Raw genomic sequence first — 17,592 nt, forward strand, 5'->3', positions numbered from 1 at the left:
TTGTTTTCCCCTTCAAAAAGGGAAAATAGAGGCCAAAAAGGAAAAGAGAAGGAATAGAAAGAAACACAAGAGAAAAATTTTTGCGATGATCACAAGAACACTATCAGTAATTTTGTACGTATGTAACCACTACCAGTTTCTATGTCATTGGTTTGTATGTTAACAAGTTCGTAAATTTTTGCAAGCAGACAATATTCAATTTCATCAATTATATTCAAAGCAATGCAATAAGCAATACTATATGCATCGTCCCCTCTTATTTCATGGTATATCTGTTTTGTTAATGTTTTATTTGCTTTTATGATTTACTCATGTTTCGTGGTGGTTAAACCTTACTATTATCACTATTTTGTTAAACAAACGTCTGTTCATTGAAAGCCATACACCATTGGATTTGAAGATGCACTACTATGTTGGAATAACGATGATCACTGTGGAGACTTTTAGATGAGTGAAAAGGTAAGTGAACAAACCTCTTGTCCAAGGTATAGGCCTAACATTCATATAACGATTTGTCTATCGATTTATAAAATTTTGTATCCAATCGCAGATTTTGAATCCTACACTCTGGCAAACTGTTGAGCATTAGGTCTTATACGTGATGAAATTATGGGAAAAATAACTATGGTGCTACAACTCATTGGACTTTCACAATGGTGTACAACATGACGTTATGCTTTTGGTAAGCTTATGTCGATAGGTGTATCATATCTTTTGCGGTGGCCCAAATTTTAATAGATTCTTTATTACTCACAGGCCAGATTCCTAAACAACATTTGTGGTGTCAACATTGGTGAGTGGATCTTGCTCTGTGCTGACCATGCTCCTTTACAAAGTAATAGGGTCGATTGTGGCATATTCGTAATAAAGTATATTTAAGCAATATACAATGGGCGAGAACCTTGATTCAACGTTGTATGATTTTTGTATCCTCTGTTATTGGAGACTCCATTTATATATTGGTTTCATATTACATTTTTTATTGCAGAAAGATATACCGGGATTCTGCAATAAACTATGGCAAAATTTGACTGAGTTTAAAAATTCGGAAGACATAAATAATCATCCAACAAGACTACTTACAAGAAAACAAATGGCATGATCCAGCCAGGATTAATATGATGTAAATAGATTTTGGAGACTATCTACACCAATTTGCGTAGGCAAATTTTGTAAGACTGTATACAAATTATGTAAATCGCTCTTGGTTGAAATAAAATTTGAACTTTACTAAACACGCTTGTAAATCGGTGTAATGCTTCATCTACGTAAATTAAAATTATGATCTGGATTATCGATGTGTGCGGTAAACAAATGCTTCTAATGTTTGTCTTTTATAAATGAAAATATTGTAAGCGATAAAAGATGTTTACGGTTCAGAAATCATGGAATTGCTCAACCTCTGTGATTACAAATCGCAAAAATAGATTTGTGATGTATGCGGTGAACCAAGGCTAGTAATGTTTCTCTTTCGTAAATAGAAATACTGCACAACGATAAGAGTGGTTTGCTATTTTGAAATCGTTGTATAACTCACACTCCGTGAATGAAAATTGCAAAAATAGATTTGCGATGTATGCGATGAACAAAGGCTTGTAATGTTCACCCTTACAAAATGACAAGTAATTATCGATAAGAAATATTTGTTCCTCATAAATCGCTGTATTGCTGAACCTCTGTGAATGAAAATCACAAAATTAAGTTTCCGCTTTATGCTGTTGTCAAGGCAATGTAATGTTTGCCCATCGTAAATGAAAATAGTGCAGAGCGAGAAGAGATGTTTGCTGCCTAGAAATTGTTGTATTGCTCAACCTCCATGAATTAAAATTGCAATTATCGAAGCAAGTTATGTAGTCTGAACAATGTTTCATTTTGTGTGATAGGTTTAGTTGGAGAAGTAACCCGACCCAACCCATTGTCGAGGTCTAAATCCCTAATCTAGACCTAACGCGATTATGATCATCGCAAAATTTTTCCTCTTATATTCCTTCTCTCTTTTCCTCCTCTTTTTCTTTCTGGCCTCTATTTTCCCTTTTTGAAGAGAAAAATAAAAGACAGAAAAGAAGAGAAAAGAGAAAAGAAGAGAAGAGAGAGAGGAACTCTTTTGCGAAGGTCTCACTTGACCTTAATTTTTGAAAAGATTTAAAAGATTACTCGCCTCTATTTTTAAATATTTGCGGGGAAAAGGGAGATGGGGTTCGCTCGTCGGTACGAGGTTCGACCATTCATGACGCCTTTACCAAGGGTAATCGAACCAAGGATCAAATTTTATGCCTTTTTGCTTTGCCTAAATATTATTTAAGAATTTATTCTAAGTCTAAAATACATAAAGAATCATGCTTATGCAATAAAAATGCAAAAAATGTATGCTTTTGAGAAAACACTTTTGGAAATCTGAGATTTTCTAAGTGATTCTGAAGTAAATGTGATAATGGAATGAAGAAATGATTTTTGAATAGTTGAATCTAACTTAGAACTTGAGATAGATCTGAAAAGATATTTGAAATTCTAAGACTTGAAATAATCCAAAATGGAATTGGACTCGAAGTCTGGAATCCAATATGAAATTAGAAGATGGATCTAGATTTTGGAAATCCAGAAGAGATTTGAAGATGTATCTGGATTTTGGAAATCCAGATGGGATCCAAAGATGGGTTTGGGCTTTGAAAATATAGATGGGATTTGGATTTTGGGAACTCAGATAGAACTTGAAGTTGGATTTGAGAAATCCTAGATTAATTTTCAAAATTTGGGAAGAAGGATAGAGAATGAAACTTGATTTTCAAATTTTGAATCTTGAAATCAGGAGATGAATCTGGAATTTCAAAGTTTGAATTGAACTTTGAAATTTAATCTGGAATATTGGATTGATCTTGAAATTGAGTTTTGAAAATGAATTTAGAATTTCAAAGTTGAATTGAACTTTGAAATTTGATTCAAATTGGAAATTGAATTTTGAGTATAAAAAATGAAATTGAAATTTCAAAGTCAAATTGAACTTTGAAATTAAATTTTGAATTTTGAAATGAGATAGAAAAATGAATTGAAATAGCAATTTGAAGATTGATTTGAGAAATGAAGAAGATATTTGAAAATATATCTCAAAATCACTTGGATTTTGAAGAAGAATTTTGAAAATATGATGCAATTCTATCCAAAATGATGAAATGAATTAAAGAATTTAAAATTTGCTTTTGAAAATCATATCTTGTTCTTTAAATGAATTGAAATAAGATTGAAAATATAATATATCTCTGACTATGGTCATAAGATGTATTATATAATAATCATACTTAAATTCAAGTGAAGAATAAAACACATTTTTGGTGTCTTTATAGAGTTTAAAATGAAATTAACTCTCAATATATCCTGACTATGACTATTGATATATATTTTGAGTTAATTTTAAATTAAACTCTGATAAAGGAATATAAAAAATATGATGATTTTTGAAAATAGACCCAGGGTGGATCCAGTGTTATTCCATAAAAGATGAAAATCCTAAATTTTCTTTACACCTTGACTATGGCCATTGATGCAAATCATCAACTTAGGATTTAATCACCTCTTATTAGAATGGTGCACGTGCCATTCGTGTTCCCATTCATGAATTTTTGAAAAAATAAGAGAATGATATGAAAATGGATAATTCATGATATTTACATGCTCATTCATTCTAATCTAATGTAAGGAATGAAAATTTCTCATTATAATCTAGCTATTATATCGTTGGGATGAAAATTACAATTTCTAAGCTTTAAGAAAAATAGCCCTTTTCATACATTTCCTGCAAAAAAACATGGTTAGTACACAACTAAAATACATTGAAAAAGCATATGAATGATAAAAAAATGTAACTGATGTAAAAGAGAGAAAAATGTATATGATATCCTAATTTTAATCAAGAAATGATTGTAAAAAATATATGTATAAAGCTTTGAACTTATATGAAAACATAGGTTGGAGCATATTTTATACACTAAATGAAGGCATGCTAGCTGATAATTAATGTATTTAAAATGATGAAGTACAGGTGGGTTTTGGCCATGGAGGTGGCAGATGATAGCACCAAGGTAGCAACAAAGGGGTTGGCTGAGGGTGATATACTGGAATGATAGAAGGCAGTTGAAAATGAAGGATGACAATGGATAGTAGATGGGCATAGCTGCTAATGATAGTAATGAAGTGGAGTTGTGCAAAGGTAAGTATTGTTGTGGGCAAGTCTGTGAAGTTGGAAATAGGTGAGCATATTGCAGATGGGATGGTAATAGTATGATGAAGCTGACACATGAAGGATGGGCAGTTATGTAGGATATAGGTAGGATGAAGGCTAGAGCATAGATGGAGGGGATTTTGCAGAAAAAAAAACTGTAATCGGTGGTTCAGCAACAGGTAGTTGCTAGCAACATAGGGTATACATATGGTAGATGAAGGCATATGGGTATGTATGAAACATAACAGAGTGTTGCTGTAAAAGAAAAGAGGTTCAGTGAGGATGGTGCTGGGTTGGAAGGCCGATGATGAAGATAGCATCAGGCAGCGGGGTATGCAGGAGACGAGTGCAAGCAAGTAACCACAGCAGGGTGCATACAGAAGATGAAATATAGTGAACACAGTAAGGTGAATGTGTATGCTGAAATGATGCCAGTTTAATAAGTGAAAACAGAGATGGTGACGTGAATAGTATATTTTGCAGGAAAAAGCTTAAATGTCAAGCATACTTTGTAGGGATGGTGGTTTGTGGAAGGGTGTCATTGGTGAGGTAGCAGGGGGCGGTGTAAGGGTATAAGGGATGCTAGATGTATATACTATGTATGATGAAATACAATGAGATTAGCAGCGTATCTATTGAAGATCTCAGCTGATAAAATACTACTACTAAGAATGCACTGATAAAGAGATCACTTCATGGCCTGGAAGAGAGGTGACTAAAGATTTTCAAATGGAGGACATTTAGTTATATCAGTAGCAGTTGGTATGAAACACCTTGTATCCTCGACACAGATATCCGGCCAATCCAACCTGTTGTATGGGATCAATTCAATTGCACAACATCCATATAGGTATGGTTTTTTATTTAATACTTACAGTAATTTGCAAAACATGCTCAAGGGATGTTAATGCATGAAAATTCAGCAATCTTTCTGACAAACGCAATATCGTGTTAGGGGTTGTTCTTTCCAGCTTAGTCCCTCCATCCAACATCTGATTCAGCCAATTTCATCAACCAGCTCTCTATCAATGTAACGATATTACTACAACCTGACTCAAACATTCCACGTTAGTCAATTTCATAATCCTTCCTACGCTTCTTCATTGGAAGTATCCACAACTGAAAATAAACTCTGGTATGTTGTTGCCATTCATGGATCTATAACAACAACCCACATGCTAGAAAAGGCAATATCATTACTTTATTGATTGACAGACAAGAAATCACACCGAAGACCACATTGATATCTCCTTCTTTTCACTGTATAACCTGCAAAATTTGAATCAATGATCCCAAGTTCTCCCCCCCTCAGGAGATCTCAGACAAAGAATTAGCTAAGCCCAGCTAAAACTTACCAATAACGTCACCATTATGACACCCAGTAAGTGACCTTAGTGAGTTCATAACAAAAGAAAACGTTAGATGACCATCTACGAGTGAATGGCATCTAAACACTGCTTTTCAATGCATGTCACAGAAACACAAAACAGTGATTTGAATGGCATGCTGTAAATATCTCTTCAGCCCAATAACCAGATGCAAAGGGGTTTCTCACAATTTTCCAGAATCAATTTCTTTGAACGTTTCAAACTTAAGAGATCAATAATAAATTCTAATGAATGGCAAAAAGGGCATGAAGTATGATCAATGATGATAGAAGCTATGTACAAGGGATGGGACGGTGATTGCAAGTGCTATGACAGTAGGGATATTGTGAAGAGATCATATCCCTACTAAGGTGTTTTTGCAGATAGTATGTGACACGAGTGAATGAAGGAAGGAAATCGCAACATAAAATAAAGTTGCAGAAGAAATGTAACGAGCATAAATATAATGAGATACACTATATAAAATGAGATGCTGATTTGCACCTGAAGTACAGAAGATGGCGCTGGAACATACTATGACATTAAAAATGCAAATATACATAGATGAGCAGGGGATAATCAGATATAGGGATGAGGCCAATCTTTCATATATATGCAAAACGTAGCATGTTGATGGTATATTATAAATGGAAAGAGGCATTAGTGAGATACAAAAAATATAATTCCCTACCTAAACACCTGTAATGCAGGGATTAAAAAAAAATGAAGATATACAGAGAAGAACATAAGACGTGATGAAATAAAAAGTGATGTTGGCCCTTGATTTGGAAAGAAAATAAACTAACATAGGGCCCCTCTCTATGATAAATCAAATGAGGACCCACTTTCGATCAACTGAGCATGACCTTCCACGGTAGATGCTAATATCTGCAGAATGTCGATGCTCAACCGTTCAAGCTTAACTTGAAATGCAAATGCTATATCACGTTGGATTGGTACAAACAAGATTAAACACTAAAGAGGAACAAAATGTCATGAAACGGAAATGAGAAATGATAATGACGGTAAGAGCATGGATCAGAGGGAATTGCTAGCAATCTGACTATACATTAATCCAAAATAACAACAATAACTGTGGATAATAAAAACATAACGACAGATCTGCAAAAAGAAAAAAAAGGAAGAGAACGCTCATCGACTACTGTCAAAACAAGAAACCGAGTGTAAACATATGATCAGAATAAACTGGAAATCAAAAGAAAATCAAAATAAGAACAGGAAAGGGGAAATTCTGTTGGAATGAAGCATTTTGTTGATGTAGCAATGGGTGGATCGATCCTGCTATATGCAGGTCGATCCCACCCTTTATGCCTTACGATGAAAATAAAACGTAGAAAAACACCATTAAAGAAGAAGGAAAGAAAATAAATAAATAAATAAATAAATGCGATAAGACAAAATCTCTATGGAAAATCCAAGTAAAAATGAGAAGAAAGTTTAAAGAAAATATGATATAGCAGCAAAAAAGGATAAACGATATGAAGGAAAAGAGGAAGATCCGTTACTTACCTCTGGTTGTTGTCTGAATTAGTCTTTTTCAGCCCCTGGAAAGGAGATCAGAGAAGATGTAGAGGATGGACTGATACTCCTTCGGTTGGTCAGATGAGAGAAACTAGGGGAAGAGGAAAGAAACAGGGAAAAAGAGGAAGAAGGCAGAGGGGAAAGTGGGGAAGAAGAAGAAATTCGGGTGGAGAGGTGAAGAGACGATGATCAGAAGAGGAGCCTTTGGCTCCTTCTTATAACGGCGAGCCGTTACAATCTTTACAACAGGGATTCCCCTTCTTTTCAGAAATTTTAAAAACAGGTTTTTAGAAAAGGGGATTTTCAAAAAGAGGTTTTAGCTAAAAGGGGATTTCATGAAGTGGATAAACTATTTTTTCTAAATTTTTGGAAGGAAGATCTAGAAATATAAGGGAAGTGTGAGGATTTTAACAAGCAGGACCCAAATGAGGTTTTTGAAGCAACTTTTGTTTTAAGACTTTAAGATTTTTCTCAAATGAGGTTTTTATGAAAAATGCAAGATTTGTTTTAGAAAATGAACCTCAAGATGAATCTAGATCCAAGATTTTTTAGATAAATATTGAGTTTGGATCTCAATTTGAGATCAAATCCAAGAAAAAAATTATTTTTTGATTTTTTGAAGAATAAGAGATCCGGAATCAGAATTGGATCCAAATATCCGATTCGGATCAGAAATTGGGCATGATATTCTTTGGTATAAATTATGATAGATGATCGAAAGGTCTAAAGCAAGCACACAAAGAGGCTATATCACAATCTTCTTTCAGATTAAACTTTAGATGAACCATGTGTGGAAACAAAGACACCAGGTGAGAGGAGGTTCTCTCTCAGGAAAACAAGATGTGTTGAGCCTGCGAATAAACAAAGTATGGAGGTGCACTTGAAGAAGCCATTGAGATACGACAACGGTTGTTGGTATTTTGTAGAGCAGAAGAATCAAGGAAAAACTTTCGCTCCTTAGCCGAATTGCAGCCCTTAAATGAGCGTATGCATCTTCAGCAACCGGTGAGCAGGATCCCTCTTTCCTCTCTTTATGAAAAATGCTCAGAAAAGGTAATTTCTACCTTAACCCTTTTTCTGTGTTTTTCTCTTGATCTCACTTGATCGAGTTTCTCATTAACACCCATTTTATAGCCTTTAGTTAGGGAGTGGTTATCTTAACTGTTCCCACTAATCCCTTATGTTTATCGGAAGGGACACCTTGGGTAACTATCACGTAAAAGGTGGGTTACTCCAACATTCTCCCACTTGTCCCAACGATAAACCCTTAACCAGAAAACTTTACGGAAATAACTTGATGAATAGATTGACATTTATAAATCTATTCTATAGATTCTTAGTTAAATCTCTAATCTTATGAGATTAACAATAAACAACTATAAAGAAAATCAATAAGTTGAATGTGATCACTTTATTCAAATGCATATATCAAAAAGAGTTTAACAAGCCCATCCTTAATAAATGTTTGGAATATAATCTCGGTGCTAGCCCTTTAGTAAGAGGATCAACAATCATCTCTTTGGTACCAATATTAACAATATGTACTAGATGATTCTCTGTCCTTTCTTTAACAACAAAATACTTTAGCTTCATATGCTTTCATGATGTAGCACTTTTGTTGTTGTTCGAAAAGGACACCGCAAAAAGGACACCACAATTTCATTATCACAGTAGACCTTCAGTGGCTTCTCGATGGAATCAACCACCTTTAACTGTGATATGGAGTTCTTCAACCATATGGCCTGTGAAGTAGTCTCGTACAATGCTATGAATTCTGCCTCCATGGTGTGAGCAACAATGATCATCTGTTTCCCACTCCTTCAAGAGATTATGCCCCCCAACAAGTAAGAAGACATACTCACTAGTAGACTTTCTACTATCAAGGCATCCTCCTAAGTCCGCATCTGAGTAGCCAGTGACCCCGAGGTGATCAACTTTATGATACGTCAACATATAGTCTTTTGTCCCTTGCAAATACCACAAGACTTTCTTAGCAGTCTTTCAATGAGATATGCCTGGGTTAGACTTGAATCTACCAAGTATCCCTACTGTGAAGGAAATATCTAAACGTGAACAAGTCTGTGTGTATTGCAAGCTACCAACAATGATGCATATAGATAAGCACTCATCTGTGCTTTGTCAATTTCATTCTCACAATCCTTTAGGCTCAATTTGTCATCTTTTGATATGGCTGGTGTACTAGGAGAACAATTTTTTATCCCATATCGCTTTAATACCTTATTTATGTAGGATCTTTGGGAGAGACCTAGAAAGTCTTTTGCTCCACCTCTACGAATCTCTAAGCCAAGTACATAAACAACCTCACCCATATCTTTCATATCAAAATGTGATGCAAGAAACTATTTTGTTTCTGTAAGTAACTTTATATTGTTGGTTGCCAGCAAAATGTCATCCACATACAACATCAATATAATAAACTTACTCCCACTTTCCTTAAGGTATATACATTGATCAATAATATTTTCTATAATCCCGAAAGTCACAATGACTTGAAAAAATTTAATATAATATTGTCGAGAGGCCTGTTTAAGTTCATATATTGATTTTTTAAGCTTGCAAACCAAGCGATCATTTTCAGAGAAATCAATAGGTTGTTCCATGTATACATCTTCATTCAGATCCCCGTCGAGAATCGTTGTTTTCACATCCATTTGATGTAGCTCTAAGTCATAATGAGCTACGAGGGCTAAAATTATCCTCATTGACTCCTTAGTTGAGACAGGAGAAATGTCTTATTATAGTTAATGCCCTCCATCTGGGTGAACCCTTTTGCAACCAATCTTGCCTTATGTCTCTCTATGTTACTTTTGGAGTCCATTTTTGTCTTAAAAACCCATTTACACCCTACGGGTTTTACTCCCTTAGGTAACTCGACAAGATTTCACACTTGATTCTTCGCCATAGAGTCCAACTCTTCTTTCATGACTTTTATCTAGTGCGAAGATTGTTTGCTTTCAACAACTCACATAAAAATCAACGGATCATCATTTATATCTATGAATTCATCAGGCTCTTGAAGGTATACCGCATAATCATGATGTATGGTAGATTTCTTAACTCTTGTGGATCTCCAAACAACTTGTTCATCATGTTCGTGCTCTTCTGCATTGTCCACAATAAGTTCATTTTGGGTTTGTGCATCAACAACTGAGTGATCAACCATATCATTATTAGGAATAACAATATGGTATCTCTCAATGTTTTCCTTAACAGGTAGTGAGACTGGATCCTGTATTTCCTCAAAACTAAGGTTTTGAAGTTCACTTAATCCTACTAAACCATCTTCAAGGAATTTAGTCTTATCCGTTTCAATAATCTGTGGTGAATGAGATGGGTAATAAAACATGTATCCTTTTGACCTCTCTTGATAACCAATGAAATATCCATTGATTGTTCTTGGATCAAAAGCTTTAATATGGAGGTTATACAACTTAGCCTCTACAGAACATCCCCATATGTGCATATAAGACAATGATGGTTTCCTACCTGTCTACAACTCGTAAGGAGTTTTAGACACAAATTTCGTAGGAACCTTATTCAAAATATGCACAACAGTCCTTAAGGCTTCACCCCACAACTTCATGAGAAGTGTTGAATAATTCAACATGGCCCTGACCATTTCTTTAAGCGTACAATTTCTCCTTTCAGTTACACCATTCTCGTAGGCACTACTTGGTATGGTATACTGAGGCATAATGCCTTCGTCTTTGAGAAATCACGCTAATGGTCTTTCCCTTTGCCTCATCTCAGTAAACCTACCATAATATTCGCCACCTCTATCAGACTTAACTATCTTAATAACTTTATCAGTTTGTTTCTCTACTTCTTTCTTAAATTCTTTAAGCATATAAAAATATCAATTTTTTTGTAAATCAAGTAGAGATACATATACCGTGAATAGTCATCAATAAATGTGACAAAGTATTTCTTGCCTGTGTAACAGGGGTAAATGGTTCACATATATCTGTATGAACTATTTCTAATATCTCACTACTACGTTTGACACCCTCTTTATATGTGTTTGTATGCTTAGCATTTATGCAATCAACACACGGGTCATTATTGGTAAAATTTAGAGATTTCACGATCTCTTCATTTACAAGTCTCTTCTTTCTCTTTTCAGAGATATGACCCAACCTTCGATGCTAAAGCATGTAGGATTTATCATTAATCATGCTACATTTATTCTCAACCAATGTGTATTTAAAAATCAAAGACTCTTGAGTTTGGATCTTCACGTTCAATTTATACAAACCTGTTAAAATGTAATGTAATATAATACAGTTAGTTATATTCTAGTTAGATTGTAATTAGGTTAGGTTAGGTTTTATTTATGTTTTTTAGACTTTTTAAACCTCTTTAGTAACATGTACTTTTTGACCAAAGTAAAAAAGCACATGAATTTGAGAGTTGTTGGACCCCCAACGGCTCTATTAAGAGCCGTTGGGAGTCCAATAACTCCCTCCTGGCTCCCTCTTGTGAGCATTATATATATGGGGTAAAAACCCCTTCTAAAATCACTTTTTTGTGTGGGTTTCATCCCACTTGAATGGAATATTATTTTTGCCTCCTTTTGTGTGCACTCCTTTGAGCATTTTGGTTGTTGAGTGTGTTTTGTTCATTGAGAAAGATCCTTTGTGATATTCATTTGAAGTTTCGGTTGTGGACTTCATCTTTTTTCATGGTATCAAAGCAAAGGTTGTGATCAAGTTTTTTGTCTCGTTGCATTGGGAAGCATGACACTTAAGCTTTGGAGAAGAAGAGATGTTCTTCTTCAAATATATAAGGGTGTACTTGTATCTATCATTTGTGGTAGAGTATATCCCTTTTCTCTACTCTTATTGTTCTTTTCTTTTTTTTTGTTTTTTTTCTCTCCCTATTAAGCCTTGTAAAATGGATGACAATGATAACGTCACCATTAAACCCATCAAGCTCAATGATTCTAACTACGTCTCATGGGCTTCGATTATGAAGCACCTTATATAAGGAAAGGGGTTGTGGGGATTAGTAGATGAAACCTAAATTAATCCTCACAAAGATCGAAGGAGAAAAAAAAATACCTCTTATGGAGGTAGAAAAAACTAAAACCATTACCGCTTATGAGAAAAACTGGAAAGAATGGATTTTTGTCAAGAAAAATAGATGTGTTTTTATTTAGTTTTCTTTTTAGTGGTGACCATTAGTATAATTTTTTTTTTGAGTAGTGTTAAATTAGATAAATTTATTGTTGATTATTTGATTAGTTATTGATTTCCTTTCAGGTGTTCTCGAATTTAGTTATAATTAATTTGTTTGAGTTTTTAACTGTTAGTCCCACTTTTTGTTATTTTGATAATGATTTTGTTGGTGTAGGTATAGCTATGTATTTTGTTTTTCAGGTATTTTCTCTTAAAGATTGCTTCTTTGAAGAGGAGAATATCTATCATTACCTCTTTACTTGAGCCCGAAGAAAGAAATTCCTGAGCTTACTTTAGGATTTACTTTTATCTTAATCGTGTTTACTTTTATTGCATTGCAATTGTAGAGATAGCGTAATTCTTTTATTTTCTTTTGAAGTATTAATAAAGTGAGGATTTTAAGTAAAATAGTATACCATATTTTTCGTTCTTCGAGGAGACGATCTGACGCGCCATTCTATACTAATGCAAGGATTAGTTTTAAATTTATTATTTGGTGTGTAGTTTTTGTTTGAAAATACCCGTTTGCAAAAACAACACCTGTAACGCCTCAACTTTTTATAGTAAAAATTTTGGAGTAAATTTTTTTTTTAAAAAAGCGGAAGTGCGAAAAACACAAGTCGGGTGCATTACAGGATAAAACAGAGAAGTACTAAACATACCATTCATTAATTGAAACATTAATGTCATTAATTACATCCCATAACAGAAATGTAAATCTACTAATCAGAGTTCAAACATAAAATACTGAATAAATGAGATCTCTTGGCTTTATCCAAAACGACACCCCGATGTTCCAATTAGTTGCTACCTGAAAAACATTTAAAGCAGAAGGGTCAGACTCCCCTGTCTGCGTAAGAAGCATTATATTTATATGTGGTGCTCAGTGACCTGTGTACAAATATGTGCAAGTACTGCAGATATAACTAGCATGGAAGTTTATAACATTCTAAGAAGATGATGATGCTTTCTAATTCATGATACAGTGCAAAGGATGACTGAACTAGAAGTATATTTATCCACCTTAGTACAAGCTGTAGATTCCACAAGTTTTACTAAAGTCAACTCAACAGAATGTAATTCTTCAGAGATAAGTTCTAGTCAACTTAAATTATTTAATGCTTATCTTACTCTTACCCTGTGGGTACGCACAGGCATAGACCTCGTAGCGGACCGAGACCATACGGGGGTCTATTATTTAATAACCCGTATGACTAACTGTACGGATATCCAAAGGGGACGGTCAGTGACCGAGAGAGAACTCCCCAGTGGCTAGAACAAAAATTAGGATGCACCTTGTACTTCTGCAGAAGACTTGGATCTACCACCTAGGACATACAGGTAGTCCTGGTCCCCTAACTTCGTGGACTGGGACCGGGTGAGACACCTAGCTCTCACAAGAACAAAAATGTCCACGAAGCTTGTACCACCTACCCTCTCCAAGGTAGACCATGGGTCCAGTAACATACACCATCTTTCAGGTGTACCCAGAGCCCTGGGAAACCAGTAACATATACTATTTTCAAGTATACCAAGAATCCAACATATTTAATTTGTATGTGTATACATTTTCATTCTTGTTTGTTTGGATCCAATAACATACATCTTCTTTCAGATGTACCCAGAACCCTGAAAAACCAGTAACATATACCATCTTTCAGGTATACCCAGAATCCCATATTTAGGTTATGTGTGCATATTTTTATTTTATTTTATTTATTCTTATGTACAAGTCATTGCACCACAGGGGATTTTCAAAACCCCAACTCATACTCAGGTTGATCTTAGTATATGCACATTACCCATCGAATACCTCAAAGGCACCAACCACAATTTCTCATAATTCTGGTTCAACTTTGTGTCGAGTACTTAAACATTCGGCATTTTCAGTTTTGTTTATGAGCTCGAGTGTATGTTTCGTACTCCCCACTGGTTATGCCGCAACATGGCATTATCCAACTTTATCATGTGTGTTCCATGTATTGTACATAATTCTAAAGTCCATATGTGAATCACATATTTAGTTTACCATCGAAACTATTTCCTTCATAGATATTTCAATTGCATTTCACTTAAAAAGTCTTTAGAAAAACTTTTCTAAAAGAACCCTTCACGAAAATCATTTTAGAAAACTCTTTACTCAATTTTTCATGTTTATTAGTCGACCAATAGGCTCACCGGTCGACCAACCTTTTTGCTTCAAATCTTCTAAGCAAAACGTGATTTTTTTTTTTGTAAAATTAGTCGACCGAAGAATTTATCAGTCGACCGGACAAAATGTCTGTTTTCTGAAAAAAATTTAGCAGCAGTCGACTGAAGGGTTTATCAGTCGACTGATCATAAAATTAGTTGACCGATCATAAAATTAGTTGACCGAAAGTTTTATCAGTCGACCGGACAAAATGTCTGTTTTCTGGAAATATTTAGCAGCAGTCGACTGAAGGGTTTATCAGTCGACTGATCAGAATGTCAATTTTCTGAAAATTTCAGCATCAGTCGACTGAAGGTTTTATCAGTCGACTGATCAGAATATCTGTTTTCTGAAAAAAATTTAGCATTAGTCGACTGAAGGTTTTATCAGTCGACTGAACAAAATGTCTGTTTCCTGGAAATTTTTGCAGCAGTCGACTGAAGGTTTTATCAGCCGACTAACTATTGTCCCAGTCGACTAATTTTGCCATTTTTCTGTAACTTTTAAAAGGGTGTATCTTTTTATTTTTCAAAGATTTTAATCATTCGAAATGGACTGTTTTGCCACTCCTTTCATCCTCAATGTATGGGATCTTTCAACTATAAATATGAGTGCATTCCACACTCAAAAACATCGAATCCAATCGAATTACCCAATAAGAATGATATATCTTTATTTTACCATGATGTGAAATAGCAATCACGTATACATAACTTCAGACTTGATTAAAACCATTCAATCTACAAAGTATGAAAGGTGTATTGAACAAGAAATACAACCAAACAATAATTTCATGAATAATAATCCGAGGTACTTAAGGTTCCACGCCATTTGCCTACTTTATTTTTGTTTCGATCTTGAATCCGTCATGGCTAACACCCACACCAAAAATATATGCATTTCCCTACATAGATTTGAACTGTAGGTTATGATATGAGTACTACATATCACCAGGCATACACATAGGAACAGAATGCCCTTACAAAGAACACCACATTGCCCCAACGTTGGCCAAGGGTGAGAACCATTGGATGAACCACTACATTTTAACCTATTGGCGAGTAGGTGTTTCAACTCATGCCACCTGGGTCTCGAGGCCCTAAACATACCTACATATAGGTGGTGCTTGTCGCGTAAACTCCATGATATTGCAACATAGATGTGCAACAAGGCATTAACCACTTACATACAAATAACAATGCTCCTTACCTCTTTGGAGTTTCACAACGACAAGGCTGCAACCCCTTCTCTTCGTTAGAGCGGCACCTCTCGTCGATAATGGATGTTCACGCGTTCAGCAAGGGAGGTCCACATAGTCCAACAATGGAGGTTGACCACCACCGTGAGAGAGAGAGAGGGATAGAGAGATATGTCTAATGTAACTCCTTACAAAAAATCTCTCATTTAACTCCTCTATTTAAGGGGAAGTTACCAAATTTTCAAAGCATTAAATCTTCACCCAAATCTCACGTTTTTGGTGGGTGATGTCTATTTCCAACAATGCCCCCTCCTCTCTTTGGCATGATTTCCTCTAACTTCCCTCACTATTTGCTTTATGGGTATCCCTCTTCCATGTCACCTGGGATTCTCCTCAATCCTTGGTAGAGCTAGATGAAAAAGGCCAAAAATTTAGGCTTAACATAATCCCACGTTTTTACCCTTTTCACCAAGGTAGAAATAATCACTTTCTTGAAAAAAAATAATTTGTGCACAGGGGGTTTTGAACTTGGGTGGTGGTATCACACACCGTGTGTCCTACCACAACACCACCCCATCACTTGGTGTTTACTTTTGCAGAAAATTCTCTTTATGTCATAATGGGACATTTTTCCTTGTTGATAGATTCCTTTCGTTTTCATATGGATTTTTCACCCGTTTGGTCTAAACTTGCACTCACTTACTCTAATCATGTTTCGGATCTCACGTTATCATTCCGAAACCATCAGGTTTCCCATTGGGCCCCGTAAGTCGGGTCAGAATCATCGGATCTCGCCAAGATCCGAATCCAAAACCACTTGTGAGAGTTTGTTATCGGTTTCGTTCTAGAAACCACAAGTCATAAAAATTGTACTGCCTAACTTAAAATCTTACTATTTCACATAACTGCTCCCTTTTATTCATTTAGAATTTCATAAATTTCATGGGTTTTACAACACCAGTTACAAAGCTTTCATGAACAAGAAAAATACATTAATATGTAGCTAATGTGGATTACCTCGATCAGACAAGTTGAAACCGATCCCATATGTTTGTACTATTTGTGTTAGGTATGGCATGAATTGGGTCTATTATTCTTTTTTAGAGTATTTTATTGTATCTTTTTACTACCTGTCGCCTCTCAAACTTGGCGTGGATCTTTGGATGACAAAAAGCATTTGGAGTGTTGGGCCAACCCAAAAACTAAACTTTAAGGAAAATTGATTTTAATAGAATTGTGGACTCCATCTATTGTTTGAAAGTATAACCAACTCTTGCAAGGATTCAAGCTTTCAATTACTCTTGATTTCTCACCATGCTTAGGTGCAAGTAAGTGTAGTCGTAAGCAAAGGTGAACAATGAAAAAAAAAGTAAAGGTGGACAATGTGCCAAGCAACCTGTAGGCTAGCTTGGTCCAGCCCACTATAGGCCTATAAATTAGGCTCAAGCTCAACTCAACCCGGGCTTTGGGCCATCCTAGCTAAAACCAGGATGATAAAGGCTGGGCAACACACACACATATATATATATATATATATATATATATATATATATATATATATATATATATATATATATGTGTGTGTGTGTGTGTAATATAATAGGCTCGTCCAACCCGATTAGGCCCACAGGCCTAATGGGCATGGGCCAGTCCGAACCGTGTTGTTACCCTCTCTTAATTGTAAGCTTCTTAACGGTATTAGTGTCAATAATAGGTGTAAAATATGTGAATATAAGATTTACAAAATTAAACAATAAAAAATGTAGGAACCATCAAAATCATTCAAGCAGTTATAAATACATCATCTTATCTTTGTTATAGGTGTTGAAATTTGAAATTTTTGGTTTTTTGGCTAACTCCCAACGACTTTCTTCCACTTTCCT

Source organism: Nuphar pumila, chromosome 3 (assembly GCF_984573655.1).
Source record: "Nuphar pumila chromosome 3, dmNupPumi1.hap1.1, whole genome shotgun sequence".
Lineage (NCBI taxonomy): Eukaryota > Viridiplantae > Streptophyta > Magnoliopsida > Nymphaeales > Nymphaeaceae > Nuphar > Nuphar pumila.